The sequence below is a fragment of the Schistocerca nitens genome, chromosome 4 (genome assembly GCF_023898315.1).
Source record: "Schistocerca nitens isolate TAMUIC-IGC-003100 chromosome 4, iqSchNite1.1, whole genome shotgun sequence".
Lineage (NCBI taxonomy): Eukaryota > Metazoa > Arthropoda > Insecta > Orthoptera > Acrididae > Schistocerca > Schistocerca nitens.
The window spans coordinates 106,669,009-106,687,402 of record NC_064617.1 but is presented as its reverse complement, the minus strand read 5'-3'; the positions used below and the strand labels follow the sequence as shown (position 1 = coordinate 106,687,402).

The following is an 18,394-nucleotide window of genomic DNA, read 5'->3' as shown; positions in this document are numbered from 1 at the left end:
CAGACTCGATGGACACATGATTATCAGTGGTAGAGCAAACCTAGCGGAAGCCGCCCTGACATGGTGCCAGCAAGCCATGTGACTCCAGGACCCAACCCAACCTCCGACATACCATATATTCCAGCAGCTTACAAAGGAAGTTCATGAGGCTAATGGGCTGATAGCTATCCACATCAAGTGGGTTTTTACTGGGTTTGAGTACCGGAATGATGGTGCTTTAGATGGAAAGATGCCATCGCACCAGAGCTGGCTGAAGATGGCGCTTGTATTCAGATGAGAGATGTTTAATCATCTGGCTGTGGATGGGATCAGGCCCAGGTTCTCTGTCAGGCCAATGTTCATGGGTACTGAGGAGCTCCCACTCTATAAATGGGGCATTATAGGATTCACTGCAGCGTGTAGTGAATGAGAGGACGTTCCCTTCCAACCGCCGTTTGAGTGTGCGAAAGGCTGGGGGGTAATTCTCTGATGCAGAGGTTTGAGCAAAGTGCTCAGCAATCACATTTGCGTTGATACATAACTCGCCACTTATGGTAACACGGGGGATAGCTGTTGGGGCCTGGTACCCGAAGAGACATTTGATCTTTGCCCAGACTTGGGAAGGTGACGTGTGGCACCCAATGGTGGAGACGTACCTCTCCCAACACACCGTCTTCCATTGTTTGATAAGGCAGTCAACACGGGCACAGAGGTGTTTAAAGGCTATGAGGTGCTCCAGGGAAGGCTGCCTCTTATGCAGCTGTAAAGCTCGCCGATGCTCCGTAATTGCTTCAGCAACTTCCAACGACCCCCAAGGGACTGCCTTATGCCTCGGGCACCCTAAAGAGCGAGGGATCGCGTTTTCTGCCACAGAAACAATTGTGCTAGCCACCTGCTCAACCATCACATCGATGTTACCATGTGGGGGAGATTCAGTGGTGACAGCAGAGGTGAAAGTTCCTCAGTCCACCTTGTTCAAAGCTCATCTGGGTAGTCATCCATGTGCCTGATGCTGGGGCAGTGACAAGAAGATGACGAAGTATTCACTACCACACAGGTCGTCAAGTGTTCTCCAGTGGAGAGATGGGAGAAGTCCTGGGCTGCAAAGTGATAAATCAATGGCCAAGTAACTACCATGAGCCACACTGACATGTGTGGTGGTCCTAGTATTTAAGAGGCAGAGGTCAAATTGCGACAGTAAAGTTTCGACGTCTCCGCCTCAGCCGTAAGCATGGTACCACCCCACAAGGGGTTATGGGCGTTAAAATCTCCCAAAAGTAGGAAAGGTTTAGGGAGTTGATCAATCAGTGCAGCCAATACATTCAGGGGTAATGCACCATCTGGATATACATTGATATACTGTGTTGTCCTTATTCTGACAGCCACAGCTTCAAGAGGGGTTTGAAGGGGCCCATGTTCACTACAGACCGAGTTTATGACATAAATGCAAACTCCACCTGACACTCCATTATAGTCGCTATGGTTCCTGTAATATCCCTTATAGCCACGGAGGACAGAGGTTTGCATTGTTGGCAACCAGGTTTCCTGGAGGGCAATGGAATAGCAGGTGTAAAGCTTAACAGTTGCCGTAGATCAGCCAGGTGCTGGAAAAAACCACCACAGTTCCACTGGAGGATGACATTGTGAGATTGGGAAGGCATGGAACATTCAATGAGGCAGTTTACGCCTCAGAGTCACCTGCTGCCACCGATTTATTGCCTGAGCAGTCTATATCCATTGTGTCTGAGTGTCTGGCGAGATCTAGGTCCTCAGCAGATGCCAAAATCTCCACCCCATCCTCAGCTGCAGAGCTTGTAGGTAGCGTTGGTGTGGGTGTCACTGCAATTTCCTTGGTCTTAGGGGTTTTCTTTTTCAATTTCTCTCGCTGCTCCTTGGGTTTCCCTGGCTGGGAATACTTCACTGGCTCAGGCTCCGGGACTGAGGATGAGCGTGAATCCGTATGACCAGCTGCTTTTGGCTCTTCAGCCACTGGCGGGTGTCATCTTTCCCACTAGAAGAAACCTGGAAACCTGGGAAGGGAGTGACCTAAAGGACCCCTTCCTAGGGAGAGAAGCTGAAGAAGAGTCACGCTTCTCCGGCTTAGAAATGGAGATAGACGTCCACGATGGTTGGAGAGGTGTTGCTCCCAAAGTAGGTGGTGCAGGAGCAACAGGGATGGAAATGCCCTCCACCATCAAGGGGGCAGGTGTAGTCTTCCGGCTCTGAGAAGTGACCTGGGTTGGCGGAGCTGATGGTGCCAGAACTGTTGTAGCGGCAGCGTAAGACGATGTCATACGCACAGGATGCAGGCATTCAAATTTTCTCTTAGCCTCAGTGTAAGTCAGTTGGTCCAGGGTCTTGTACTCCATGATTTTCTTTTCTTTCTGGAGAATCCTGCAGTCAGGCGAGCAAGGCGAATGGTGCTCTCCGCAGTTGACACAGATGGGAGGTGGGGCACATGGATTATTGGGATGTGATGGGCATCCGCAATCTCAGCATGTGATGCTGGAAGTACAGCAGGAAGACATATGGCCAAAGTTCCAGCACTTAAAGCACCGCATGAGGGAAAGTATATAGGGCTTTACATCACACTGGTAGACCATCACCTTGGCCTTCTAGGGCAATGCATCACCCTAAAAGGCCAAGATGAAGGCACCGGTGGCAACCTGATTATCCCTCGGATCCCGGTGGACATGCCAGATGAAATATACACCTCGCTGCTCTAAATTGGTGTGCAGCTCATCATCGGACTGAAAAAGAAGGCCTCTGTGAAATATGATACCCTGGACTATATTTAAGCTCCTGTGGGGTGTGATTGTTACAGAAACATCCCCCAGCTTGTCACAAGTGAGTAACTCCCATGACTTGACAGAGGATGCTGTTTTGATCAAGACTGACCCAGATCTCATTTTGGACAAGACCTCCACCTCCCCGAACTTGTCCTCTAAATGCTCAACAAAAAACTGAGGCTCCATCGTCTTGAAATATTTCCAATCAGCTCTCGAGCATACAAGGTACTGGTGCGAATAAGATCTGCTGCCATCCTTAGCCTGACGTTCTTCCCATGGTGTGGCCAGGGAGGAGAACGATTTGGGGTCATACTTCTGAGAGTTGAATTGAGCTCGTGATCGCTTAGAGACAGCTGGTGTTTCACCACCAGCAAGAGATGATGGACTACACTTCATTGCGTGTCATCTGCCCTGATGCCACCCACTCCAACCAGGGGCCCTCCCCATGGGTGGCACCCAGCTGCAGCGAAGGCCACCTGGCAGGATGGCCATTGCTGGGAGTCCCGATGCCCCAGGAGATGGGCATCTACCCCTTGGCATATGTGGGGAGTTAATGGTGCAAGCATCAACAGAGCCATCCCTGTGTGGTCAGGGGGCTACAACCAACAGGATACATGGCAGCCTCACCACAATGGACTGGCTACCATGCTGGATATCAGGTGCAAAGAAGTCCATGGGCATCGTCGACACAGAAATCGACACTGCATAGTGCATGGTGGAAAACGCACACAGGAAGGTGTCCTCACCCAAGAGATGGAGAAAGGGCTGGACTTCAATGCAATGATGAGAAAGTGGGCTAAAGATCTCAATGCATGATGGACACGATGCACCTTGTAAGGCACCCTTCCCCAATTGGCTCACTCTTTGTGAAAATTTTGAAGAATGGAGGTCAAACCCTACAGGGGACCATCACATAAAGTCCAAAATGTGTGAAACTCCTTTTAGTCGCCTCGTACAACGGGCAGGAATACATCAGGCCTATTCTAACCCCCGGACCCACAGGGGTCTGGGGAACAATTTTAAAGTATCATACTCCAGTAAAAACACAAAATCAGATGGGGGCCCTACCGTGGCGCAAAAGCTGGGTGATGGGACAACAATAAGTTTTTTTTAAAAAAAATTATTGGGACTCATTTCAGTTTCCATGCAGACATGAAGAATGTAATAATCTCAATACCAGAGAAGCCAGGTGCAAACAAGTATGAGTATCAACAGAAGAGTGGAACAAATGGTGAAAAGCTGACCTGGGGGAGAATCAGTTTGGGTTTCAAAGAAATGTAGGAACACCAGACAAATACTAGCCCTATAACTTATTTGAAAAGATAGTTTGAAGAAAGACAAATCTAAAGTCATAGCGTTTGTAGATGTAGAAGGACGTTTGACAATGTTGATTGGAATACACTTTTTGAAAATCTGAAGTCAGCAAGAATAAAATACTGGAAGGGAAAGGTTATTTGAAACATGTACAGAAATTAGACTGCAATATACATGTCAAAGGATATGAACTAGAAAAAGCTGTTTAGAAAGGAACATTATTCAGTCTATGCAGTAGAGAGGGTAAAAAATTCATTCTGGGAATAGAAAAAAAGTGTTACTCCAAAAAAGAAAAATTTTAAGATTACATAAAGACAGCATTTGTTGTTAGGTAACGACACAGTAGCTGACACTAGTTGCAGTAACATCCTGTATTTTAGATAATATATTTTATCCCGTCTACATATATCTTAGCTTTAAGATTACATAAAGACGGCATTTGTTGTTAGGTAACGACACAGTAGCTGACACTAGTTGCAGTAACATCGTGTATTTTAGATAATATATTTTATCCCGTCTACATATCTCTTAGCTTGGGTGAAACAGAATAATAAAAGGTTTTGTTTCCCTCCATTGTAGTGTTACATCTGAAGATGGCCTAATCTGAACAAAACCAGAAATAACAGTCAATAAAACATCTACACTGTATTGTTCATAAAATTTTACCAAACATAAGAGCACAGAAGTAGAATACTCACACACTATATGTGCTTTCAAGCATCTGCTGATGCCACATATGCAATTCATCAATCACAAATACAGTCGGCCAAGCAGAACAGAAGTGGGCCTTTTCTGTTGGCTGATGGTTGTGTTGCCACCAGTTGGAGCTCGAGCATCACACATGCATATCAGTAGGCCACTGGAATGTTGACTGCTAGAGTGGATGTATTGTATTGTGTTATGAATAAAGTTATGTGAAAGTAACTGTCTATGAGTACTGATCACCTCACCATGATGACCCACACCCAGCCTCTGCTCATCCTGGACCAGATCCGACTAATATAAATTTAAGTGAAATTCATTCCTAAAATTCAGCTTATCTGTAACAGGTATAGATGTACTATCCAAAGCAACATATGAAAATTTGTCCTGGACCAGGACTTGAACTCAGATTTCCAGCTTTTTGCAAGTGGTTGCCTTACCACTTAGGCTGTCCAGACTGACAGAAAGTTCTGTATGTCACACACCTATCTATTTCCTCTCATAGATTATAAATTCATTTACCCATACTTGCATATCTTTTGGTTTCTGTGCAGGTTTTAGAATCAGGACAATGAGAAGTCAAAAACTACAGTTGTCATTTTCATCACAAACTTGTCTTCATCTTGATGCCTAACCAGAATGTGGAGGCCAAGGAAGTATTACTGCAGGAAGCAGAAAACAGAGCATTAGATATTTTCATGCAGAGAAATACCCAGAAATGTCACAAAGAGTTCACACTGGTAATCCTAGTGATTGAACAGCAGCTCTTATAATTGCAGAGTAATTGGAGGAGATACATTTTGTCACGGAACAATAGGTAAATAAGGAAGATTTTACTTCGGAGGTCAAATATTACAGGTATAAATGCAAGAGCCATATGCAGAAACTGCATAGGTAATCAGAGTCTTAATCATGTAGGGAAGTTGGTCATTGAGCATTGGATTGTTGAAAAGGAAGAATGGGAAGCAGCGTCAGAATAAGCAGTCATTAAACTCAAACAGGAATGCTTCAACTGTTGGAAAGCAGTCCTAAAGACCATAACAATGCACAAGTTAGTGCACAGATGGAATGCTGTTTAGTGGGCTTAGTGAGTGGTCTAGAACAGAGGTTTCTTGTGGACATGGGGCACATGTGTCCATTATCAATCTGGACTTGGTGAGCAGGAGGAGACTTGGGCCACCATGACATACTTTATGTGGGGTTGGTGATAACAGAGCTGAGTCATTGGGCATGATGGTACTTACTATTGGGAAAAGTTTACGGAGTGTATGGAAGTTTTGCCATCTGTGGGTGAAAGGTAGTCATTGATTCTCAGGCTATATTTTCTCTACCAATGTCATGCTAGAATCGATCTTCGGCAATGCACCATTGAGCTCAGTGGAATTTTGTTTCAATTGGGTTATATGGTTGCAAATGAAGCCATGCCACAAGGCTCATCTGTTATGAAGGTGATGCCGACAAAACTGCAGATGAGTTTGTTAAAGATTGATAAACAGGATAAAATACTGGCAGGTATGGCAAAAGTAGTGTGGGTTTTAGTGAATGCCGATTTGCCTTGTGGGGCATCATCTAGTGTTGACCACTCCCACACAATGTAGAATTGAATGGTTCACATTGTTTTGTATATTACATTTAATCGGACAACATTACTATAACAATGAATAAATGTACCCTGAAGTAGAGTTATGTGCACAGAAATGAGCATTTGTTTGATCAATTATATATCAATGAAGGCACCAGGTTCTTTCCAGTCCACAAATTAAGAATTATTACAAACAAGTAATCAGTTTCAACAATAACAAAGTAGCCAAATAGAAAGGATTATATTTGTAAGAAACATCATACATGTATAGTTTGTAAATTATTGCATGTAATCTAAAAACTGAGGTGTATTATTGGATGACTCTTGTGAATCATTTTTTTTTATTTGAATCAGAACCCTTCCACTTCTTTAATCTTGCAATCCAGTGATACATACCATATGTATGTCAGTATCCTGTTTCTTCCATTACTCTTATCTTATGTACCTTTGTTATTTATAATGCATAATGTACAAAAGTAACAGCCATATAAAGAAATTTGTCTGTGGGTGAAGGAATAAATGAATAAACCATTAATCCAACAAAAACTCATGTTGTTCAATTTAAAATAAAAATCATAGCTGACATGAACTAGAAATAAGTGATCAATTGGCATACACAGGATAAGGCTGGGCAACTTTAAGGGTAATATATTGATGTGGCACCCAAAAATCTCCGTTAGCCTGTTTAGCACTTAGAAATCTCCATAACTGTGTTGGCCTGAAGACAGAACTGCTTGCATATTTTCCATACCTGTACTCAGTGCTGCCATACACCTTAATTTTCTGAGGCGATGAAGCTAAACTGAGAAAGATATTTATGATACAGAACCATGTAATTATTTTTGCAAATAAGAATACAAATACAAATGTTTTATTCCACCTGTGAGCATCATAACATGCAATTGGTGTCATTGGTGTTAACACAATAATAATAATAAATAATAATAATAATAATATAAACTTGGAAAAATGTCATCAACTACAATATAATAATCGAAGATGGATACAATAAATATTTATACAAATGTTGAGGTTGATAGATGAACATCTTGCAGAAGCCTGAGCATTCTTAACATACATACCAATGTAAATACTTCTTAATGGTATTTGTGGTTAATTATTTGAGGTGAAGTGTGTTGCACAAGATAGACTTGCTGCAGTTCGACAGAAAATCTCAACACAGTATGCTAGGCCAAGTAATAAAGAAACCAGCAGGTGAGTAATATGCTAAAAGCAACAGTGGTTTGTTTTCAAAGTAGCTGTTTTTCTCCTAAGACATAGATATAATATAATCTAGAAGTAATTAAAAATTACTATCATGGTTCAAGGAGATTAAATACAAACTTTAAGTTTTGCAAATGTCATCCTGATTCTGTTGGAGATTGCAAAGGACATGGAAGATCAGTTGAACAGAATGTATAAAGTCTTGAAAAGAGATATTTGGGATGAAAACCAATAAAAGTAAAAGAAGGATGACAGTGTGTAGTTCAATTGTGTTTGATGATGTTGAGGGAATTTGATTAGGAACTACAACACTAAATACAGTAGATGAATAGTGCTGTTTGGGCAGCAAAATAACTGATAGCAGCAGAAGCAAAAATGATTTACAGTATAGAATAGCAGCAGAAAATATTTTCTGGAAAAGATCATGATTAAAATTATTGTTTGCAATTCTGTCAAAGTTGCAATGAGAAATATCCTTTATTCGTGGTGAAAACTTTCAGACACAATGTCCATTATCCAACCATTGTCTTCATCGTTCAGTATTAAAACGTAATACAACTGGTTCATTTGCAAATAGCCACAATCGATAATCATGATAACATGAGTTGCCCTGATGCTACTTAGCAAGAAGAAATGATAATATGTTGCACATGATTTTGTAATTGTCATGTAATATTGTTGATTGTGACTCTTTGCAAATGTACTGGTTGTATTATCTTTCAATACTTGTCAAAGGTGATGACATTGTGAGACTGGGAAGGCAATATATGTGATGCCCTAAACTAGTCTCCGCAGATAAAGGATATTTATCATTGCAACTTCAACAGAATTACAAATAATAGTTTTAATAAAAATAAGTTGATGACCCATTTTCTTGCATTATGCTGGATTTTCATAAAATTAAATATCTTAACACTGAATATAAATTTAAGTATTAGGTTAACCTTTTCCAAAGAAATTTTTCTGGAGCTTACCAGTATAGGAGGTGTAACATCAGTGATAAAAAGTACAGGCAGGGGAAATTGTGGAGCCTAAGAAACATAGAGTGAAGGTTTTAATACAGCAATGAAGGTTTGCATACGGCAAGCAGGTTCAAATGGATATAAGTTACAATAGTGATGCAAAGTTTAACAGTCTTAGATAGGATAGTCTAACATGGATAGGGATATGAAACCAGTCTTTGGATTGACAACTAAAACAAACAATCAAACAAAATAACACCTACATAGGACTTCAAGAGTTATGGGATTGTTACAACTATAAGCTAAAGTTTTGACACTTGAACTTTTTTGCTTAGCATGCTCTAGTTGGTGCACTTTACCTTCCAGTTACTTTTGTTGCTACACATCTCTTCTGGCAACAGTGCCGTTGCCACATCACACTGACAATGTTTGCTGTATAGTGCATGTGAAACCAGTAGTGGTTTTGCGTTACTGATTTAACATCTGAGGAAATCAGTATGGAAAATGGACATGTCACAATTAAACTGGTATGTATTTAAGCAATTATATCAACGGGTATATTATTTGATATATAAAGATTTATAAGGAGATATGAATTTGAGAGTGTTTCATGTTAAGCAGAAGTAAATTTACAAGAGCACATGTCAACTTACATGATTCATGGAATATCAATTGTTATGATGGGCAGCAGCACTCAGAATAATTTATTGTTGGGTTTATTATGCTTATAATCAGATTTGTATCAAATCAACATGAACAAACTATGGCTTCTCTGGTATAAACAGGCTTTGATTTGTAGCTTACTTCAGTATGAATGAGGATGACATAGGTAGACCTGTTCTGTCATTTAAAAATTAATAAACTATGTAAATGGACATTGTATTTCATTAGAGAGTATTCACATCATCACTGTTTATTAATATTTGTGTGTCAGTTAAATAGATTTTAAGCAATTGCCCTACTTTTCCCACAGTGTTGTAAATCTGTATACATTTATGCTCTGCAATACTATGCAGCACTTACCCCACTGCCTAGCTGACCCTGCACAATATTTGCAGATTAAAATGTGCTGTCACTCAAATACCTGTGTCCTATGAAGATGTTAACTTGCACAGCACTATTTGCAACTCACTCTCCAAGCAGCTGTTAAAAATTTGGGTTACTTATTTGGCATATTTGTGTTCATCTGTTGTTGCTTTGTGATGATATTTTTGGTTTTGTCATATCTTTCTGACTACTTTCCAGTAATTATCCCAAAGAATTATTCTCATCATAGCTCCATTCTGCGCCAGCAGGGCATGTCTCAATTTTGCTAAGAATATGATACTTGTAAATAGTCTTCACAGGTTTGCCGCTGTATCACCTTGTGCAAATGCCACAATATTTCCTCGGAGCAACTGTCCAACATCTTCAGGTGGTTCAACCTTAATGATACCTAGCCACCAGCAAGGTTGAACCACCTGAAGATGTCAGACAGTTGCTCCGAGGAAATATTGTGGAATTTGCACAACATGATCTGGCGGCAAACTCGTGAAGACTATTTACAACACATCCACCGGGAAATCTTGAAGAGTCACAATTTGATACTTCATCATCACTGCCCACTGGTTAGTAGATACTGTAGGAGTGACTCATCAACAGTAACTGAAAACAGAAGCTCTTAGCCATGTACTTCAGCAATGCCCATCAACCTTCTCTTTCTACTGGAGATGTAGTTGTTAGTTCATAAATTGAGGTGTCTGACAGAGAAAATGCTATCTTTTGCCATTTACACATGTCTGGTGACTTTGTTTCAAGGCAAAAGTGATGTGAGGGATGGGACTGACTCACCATTGGTTCAATAGACATATCAGAAAGTTGCTATGAAAACAAAAAGAGCTTTCAGCAAAGTCAAAGCTTTATTGAAACAAGAGCTAAATGAACCCAAAATGAGCACAAGTAGAGAATGTCAGAAGCAGAAATGGATTTAAACATAGAAAAAGTCTCATAGACGAACAAAATCAGTGTGAAGCAAAATTACCATAAGGACAGCAATGGATTAAATGTTCAGCAAACTCATAAATAAGAAATTCTATCTAATGATCTGACAGAATATTCTAAGAAGTTCTGGTCTAATGTGAAATCTTGAAACAGATCAAAGCCATCTATCCAAACATTCTGTGAACATAATGGCTCTGAAATGGATTATGACAGAGAGAAGGCCAAAATATTAAATTCTTTGTTCCAAAACTGTTTACTGAGGAAGTTTGTACTACAGTTCCTCTTATCAATCACCACACAAACAATAAAATGACATACATCACAATAAGTGGCCATCAGATTGAAAATAACTGCATTTGCTCAACAGAGGAAAAAAAATGGATCTATTGGGATACCTACATGTTTCTACATAATAGAGTATGCAAAAGAACTTGCTACTCCCCGATCAGCAGTCTGCCATAGGCTGAAAGGAGGAACAAAGCATTCCAAGTGATGGTACAAGTCAATCCTATTTTTGAGAAAGGCTGTCAAACTGTTGTTGTATTCTGCAGTTCAAATTCGGGTTTGATGCAGCTCTCTGCACTGGTCTATCCTGTTCAAGCATCTCCATCTACGAGTAATTACAAAAACTCACAGTCATCTGAATCTGCCTACTGGATTCATCCCTCAGACTTCCTCTACAATCATCCCCTCCCCAAATGAACACATCTTGCAATTACCAAATTTCCAATTACTTCATGCCCCAGGATGTGTTCTATCACACAAACCATTCTTCTTAACTGCTTATAAACTCATGTTTCCCTTCTGTACAGTGCTAGACTCCAGACAAATTCCTTTAGAATGACTCCCTAATGCAAATGCCTCTTTTCAGACATGCTTTGCATGTTACAGCCTCTCTTCATTGACCTTAATCAGTTATTTTGCTGCCTAAATAGCAAAATACGTCTACTACTTTTAGTGCCAAACTTCTTAATCTAATTCCTTCAGCATCACCTGATTTACTTTGATGACATTCCATTACCCTTGTTTTACTTTTGTAGATGTTCATCTTATAACCCCTTCTGATCCACTCAACTGTTCTTCCAGGTCCTTTGTTGTCTCTGACAGTATTACAATGTCACTGGCAAACTACAAAGTTTTTATTTCTTCTCCCTGAACTTTAATTCTCTCTCCAAATTTATCCTTGGTTCCTTTCACCACTTTCTCATTGTAAAAAGTGAACAACATCAGGATAGCCTATAACCCTGTCACATTCCCTTCTCAGGTACTGCTTCGTTTCAAGTCTTTCTACTCTCATAACTGTAGTCTAGTTTCTGCACAAGTTGTGAATAACATTTCGTTCCCTATATTTTATCCATGATACCTTCAGAATTTTAAAGAGTGTAGACTGATCAACTGAAAAGCATTCTGTAAATATAAGGCTGGAAATGTAAGTTTGTCTTCCTGTAACCTATCTTGTAAGATAAGTCACAGATTCAGTACAGCCCTTCTATATATTCCTTCCAGCTTCTAGCATTCAAGTACAAGCCTAAATTACTGGCATCAGTCTGTTATAAAATTTTGGAAAATGTTTTATATTCATATTTTCTGACCTTTCTGTAGGTAAAAAAATGCATCTGTAGTGGGAGTCAATATTGATTTTGCAAACAATTACCATGTCGTTATGCATTGGCTGGTTCTGGCTGCAGAGCTGGTGTGCAAGCACCTGTGGTTTGGGTTTTCCAGCACATCAAGTGCGGAGTCAAAAACACTTACTCAACAGAAACAGGAACATTCTGTATTACTTGATGCCTTCCATAAAGTACTTTGGCAGTAGTGGCCTAGGTGCCAGTCACAGCTAGCGGGCAGCAAGTGCATCTCCTGTGGATGGAGTGTCAGGTGATGGCACTAATTAGGAGGCCTCATCTTGGCATCCAGTTAAAGGCTCAGAACCATTATGGCTAGCTGATGGCTTATAGATCAGTAGGTTATCCTAGTTGGTTACACAGCTCCATGATGCTGAAGTAGCTGGTGTGGCTGCAAGGGTATGATGCTACCATCTGAACTGGACACATTTACATTCCTTCTGGTTTGGCTTTTTGTGACAGACGGTAGGCTCTCGCCATGCAGGAAATTGTGGAAATGCTGCATTGCGATACATCATCTAGCAACACAGTCAACCACTAATGGCACAACACCACATCACATGCTGCTGTGCCAGATCTATTGCAGCACATATCTGACTCACATATCTGTAGGATGGCTACAAAGAACTGTCTGATGTTTAGGTCAAAACACTCTACCCCACTGGGGAAAATTCGGTCCTCCAAATTCCAGTCTATGGCTGAACCTGTAAACTACTAAATTGACATAGCACTACCATGTCTACAGCTGTCCTCCTGCCCCTACAGTGCACTTTTTACCACACTACTATTTACACTTTATTCCTTGTCTTCTTCTTTTCTACTACTCCCGCAAACAGCATATGGAAACTGTTAAACCCAAAATCTTCTGTCACTTTGATTACACTTTGTGGCTGATCCATCAGGTTGGTAGGTAATCCACTGGGAGAGTGAATGGGCATATAGCTGTCCACTAATGGTGAACATAAGCCACACAATTGATGACCAAGTTGAGAAAGTTCCTGTTATTGAAATTTCCTTTGTTTTGCATGCTGGTATTCCAGTTGCTATGAGTTTATTTATCGATGGTCTATTTTTTTTTTATTATTTTTTTTTATTTGTAACTCACTGCTGCTATTTGATTTTACATATTGTCATTTTGAGATACTGAGTTCAACTGCAGACACTAGAAAAAGGAGTGACAAATGGAGAAATCAGAACACTTCCAACATGTTCTTCTATATTAGTTGAATAGAGAGGTAACAGCAGTGGAGGCAGCTGGAAACATTTGTGCCATGTGTGAGGATAATGCCACTGGACAGAGCATGGCAAGAAAGGGTTTTCTCATTTTAAGGAGTATAGTTTTGAAATAAGTGACTTTCCATGTTTGGTGAAAATCATTTAAATACATTAATCCACAATGATCCTTATCAGGGAACTAAGGAATTGGCAGATCTGGTGAACTGTTATCATTAGACCATTGTGTGACATCTCCATGCAGTGGGGGAGTTTCTAAAATCAAGCATACAGATATCATATTCTCGAAACCAAAATCAAAAAAAAATCTGTGGGCTGTCATATATGCAATCTCTGCTTGTTTGTCATCAGTTGACTTGCCCCCAGATTTTCACCTTTTCCACTCTCTGTTGAACAACCTTCAAGGAACTCATTTTCCAGATGAAAATGCACTGCGTACATGGCCCAACGAGTTCTTCACCTCAAAACCACAAGATTTCTACAGTTGCAAAATCGAAAAATTGCCCCAGCACTAGCAGAGTGTTGTAAATACTCAAGGAGAATATATTACTGATGGCTAAAGTCTCTGCTATGTGTAGTAGTTGTGTTTATTAAACATATGGAAAAATGCTATGAACTTATGCACCAACCTAATATTTGGCAAACTGGTGTTCCATAGTCCCATTTGCTCCTACTGCTGTAGAGCTATTATGATTGCCTTATGAACTTGGTGCCATGCTGTCATTAAGGTTTTCACAAAATTCCACACTAATGGACAATGTTCTGTCACTCTGGATTTCACAGTCTCAATTGGTGATACCATCACAGCAAAGTTACATATTTTCATGTACTTTTGAATTGTATGGCTTGGACATGTTATTACCTTTCATACTGTAAGCATGTCCAAGCCATGATAACTGTTGTCATACTGACTCAACATCTGCCTTATTGTCCTGTGAACACATTCCATTTTGCCATTTTGCTTGCAGCTGTTAAATGCATGTTCTTGATTTATAAATTCATAACAAATGACAAAGTTGCTTTATTCGTTCTGCTTGTAGTTAGTACTTTGTAGTAATAATTGTCTCTCATGCATCAATTACACACATTAAAAAAAGTTTTGCATCATCTCAGTTCCAAGAGTTCCAGAACCTGTACAGAAAATTGGAATAGAGATCAACATAAACATCATTTCCACCCTTTTTATTGCTCACGAAAACCACACATTGCATGTTGTACCACCACACAGAGAGACCTTCGGAGGTGGTGGTCCAGATTGCTGTACACACTGGTACCTCTAATACCCAGTAGTACATCCTCTTGCACTAACGCATGCCTGTCTTCATCGTGGCATACTATCCACGAGTTAATCAAGGCACTGTTGGTCTAGATTGTCCCACTCCTCAATGGCGATTCGGCATAGATCCCTCAGAGTGGTTGGTGGGGTCACATCATCCATAAACAGCCCTTTGCAATCTATCCCAGGAGTGTTCGATATGGTTCATATCTGGAGATCATGCTGGCCACTCTAGTCGAGCGATGTTGTTATACTGAAGGAAGTCATTCACAAGATGTGCATGATGGAGGCGCAAATTGTCATCCATGAAGACAAATGCCTCACAAATATGCTGCCAATATGGTTGCACTATCAGTTGGAGGATGGCATTCACGTATCGTACAGCCGTTATGGCTCCTTCCATGACCACCAGTGGCATATGTCGGCCACACGTAACACCACCCCAAAACAGCACGCAACCTCCACCTTGCTGGACAGTGTGTCTAAGGCATTCAGCCTGACCAGGTTGCCTCCAAACATGTCTCCAACGATTGTCTAGTTGAAGGCATATGCGATACTCATTGGTCAAGAGAACATGATGCCAATCCTGAGTGGTCCAATTGGCATTTTGTTGGGCCCATCTGTACCGCGCTGCATGGTGTGTTGTCGGGAGTGAAGTTGTGCATCATGCAGCCTATTGTGCACATGAGTCATAACATGACATCATGTGGCTGCACGAAAAGTATTATTCAAACATGGTGGTGTTGCTGTCATGGTTCCTCCGAGCCATAATCTGTAGGTAGCGGTCATCCACTGCCATAGTAGCCCTTGAGCAGCCTGAGCGAGGCATGTCATCAACAGTTCCTGTCTCTCTGTATCCTCTCCATGTCCGAACAACATTGCTTTGGTTCACTCCAAGATGCTTGGACACTTCCCTTGTTGAGAGCCCTTCCATGCACAAGCTAACAATGCGGACACTATCAAACCATGGTTTGACTCTCTAGGCATTAGGCCTGATTGAACTACAGACAACATGAGCCATGTTCCTGCTTCCTGGTGGAATGACTGGAACTGATCGTCTAATAGGCACTGCTCTTGCATGGTTGTTTACATCTTTTGGCAGGTTTAGTGACGTCTCTGAACAATCAAAGGGACTGTGTTTGTGATACAATATCCACAGTTAACATCTATCTTCAGTAATTCTGGAAATCAGGGCGATGCAAAACTTTTTTTGATGTGTGTATTAATCATGGCTTGCCCAGTGTTTCAGCTTATTTATTGAGAACAGCTATCATTTCCACAAAGTGTGAACTGTGTTCTATTATCATTAACACATAATGATTCCCTGCTGGCGATTGAGTTTCGGGCTGGAGTTTGGAACCAGCTAAGTGATATGTAGGCCAGACACCAATGTATTTTTGCATCTTGGCACAGCAATAGACCTTGTGCATCACCCTCCAATGAGACATTCTGCCTGAATGGAGTTAATGTATCCAATGCAATCATCTCAAATGGTCTCCAGCAATCTCTACAATGACTTAATTCAGCGCACTGCAATCATGATATATGTATCTTTACAAACTGTTCTACATCTTGCTTAGAAGTCCACCATCAGTATTGTTTGGCTACACATCAATCTGTTGCTCTATGACCTCCATGCCCTGTTAAAATGAATTCATATACTTGTTTTCATACTTCTCTCCACTATTCACAATGAACTGTGGTTGCATTGCAAATAGCTTGCAGTCTGCGCCAGCAGCAGCTAGTGCCTTTTCCATTTCTTCAGAGGTGGCAAATACTCATTGTCTCACATGTACTTTCCAACATGAGGACAAGGGAAGTGGAGAGAAATAAAAAGGACTATGCAAATATGTTAACAGGATAGAAGACATGTATAGGGCTGGAGTGGGTGCATGGAATGGAACAGGCAGATGGAGGACAGGGACTAGCAGTGTTTCAACTCCTTACTTGGCAAACACTTTCTCGATATGACCTTTAACTTTCTTAATAAAAGGGAGTAAAGCGTTCCCAGTGAGCAGCTGATGTTCCACATCACTCTTGGCTTTCTTTTTCTTGGCTGGCCTCGTCAACCAACCTCCTGCCTGGAGTAACCTAACCTTAAGAGATTTCACCTCATATTGTAAATAATCCACTTCATACATGTTTAGCCTTGTCCAGTAGGCTTTTAATGACACTTCTTTTTTGTGTTGGGTGGTGGTTGGATTCTTTATGGAGGTATCAATCTGTGTGTGTCTTTCATGGACACATCATTACCCCAAATCTTGTTCACCCATTTGATTACTGGTACATCCAGGAAATTAAGTTACCCACTGCCTCTTTCTCCAATATAAAGTGAATTTCTAGATTGACAATACTGAGCTGTTAGAAGAACAAATCTCTCAAATTATCTATGGCTAAATTAAAAAAGTTTCTTACTCATATAACTTCACTAGAAGAAGGTAATAATAGCTGACAGGACATATCCTGAGGCAACAATGAATCATCAGTTTGATAATCGAGGGAAGTGTGAGAGGTAAAAATTGTAGAGACCAAAGTTTGAATACATTCAGCAGATTCTGATGTAGATAGGTTGTGGTAGTAATGCTAAGATGAAGAGACTTGTGTAGGACAGCATGGAGAGCTGCATCAAACAACGGAATACTATAGCGACATGACTGATTACTACAATTATTACTCATAATGAATCTCTCAAGTTAGTCACACACAAAAAGCATGTGACTAACATTCAAGTACCAGGGTTGGTTCAATAGAACAAAAATCCTTGGTTACACAATGGCCTGATCTAGCTCAACCTGTCAATACATGATTAGAATTGTACATCATATTTCCATTTTATGTATTTTAAGTTTAGATATTCTTTGTTGTATCCAGTTCTCACAAGAGTGTCAGCCTTGCAAGATGAGTGGTAAAGATTTGATGAAGGAGAGAGAAATACTGGCAAACTGAGGATTGTAGTTGGCCTGTTGGCGACTGCTCAGATAGTTCAGTTGGTTGTTGTCTGTAGAAGACAATGTGGTGGATTTCAGTTTCTGGACTGCATGGAGTTTTAATCCATCTGCAGGTTTCTTAATTTGACGTGATATCTATTTTCCAACATATTATGTAATATGATACTAGGTTATGAAATCTCTTTGTTGCTACATTTGTCTGATTTGAATCAGATACAGAACGTGTTGCTTGTGTTTTCTAATATTCTGAATCATGTTGTCAATGTTTACAATCTTTCTTTGGTTGTCAGTGTTTGCTGACCAAATGACTATCAGTCTCTTAAAATAAACTAGAAACTAGGTACATTTTATAAGCTGGCTAAATTTTAAATCTAGTCTGTAGGAGATGATATCACATCTTCATTGTTCTTCTGTTTTATACCACTGGATCCACCTGTCTTTATTTTCTCAAAATGTTATCTTCCACTTTCATACCATTTTACTCACCCTTTCTTCCATTTTGTATGGTGTTTTCTGCCCCACAATGACTTTCTATTTTTTTAGTATATATTTTTGCTACATTTGTCTGATTTGAATCAGATACAGAACGTGTTGCTTGTGTTTTCTAATATTCTGAATCATGTTGTCAATGTTTACAATCTTTCTTTGGTTGTCAGTGTTTGCTGACCAAATGACTATCAGTCTCTTAAAATAAACTAGAAACTAGGTACATTTTATAAGCTGGCTAAATTTTAAATCTAGTCTGTAGGAGATGATATCACATCTTCATTGTTCTTCTGT

At 40.3% G+C, this 18,394-nt stretch overlaps 1 protein-coding gene across 1 annotated transcript in view; it reads right to left on the bottom strand.

Moving 5' to 3' along the window:
* Nucleotides 1-18,394, bottom strand: part of LOC126251960 (phospholipase A1-like) — an 84,796-nt gene that overhangs the window by 57,221 nt on the left and 9,181 nt on the right. The gene's annotated exons all lie outside the window — the stretch shown is intronic.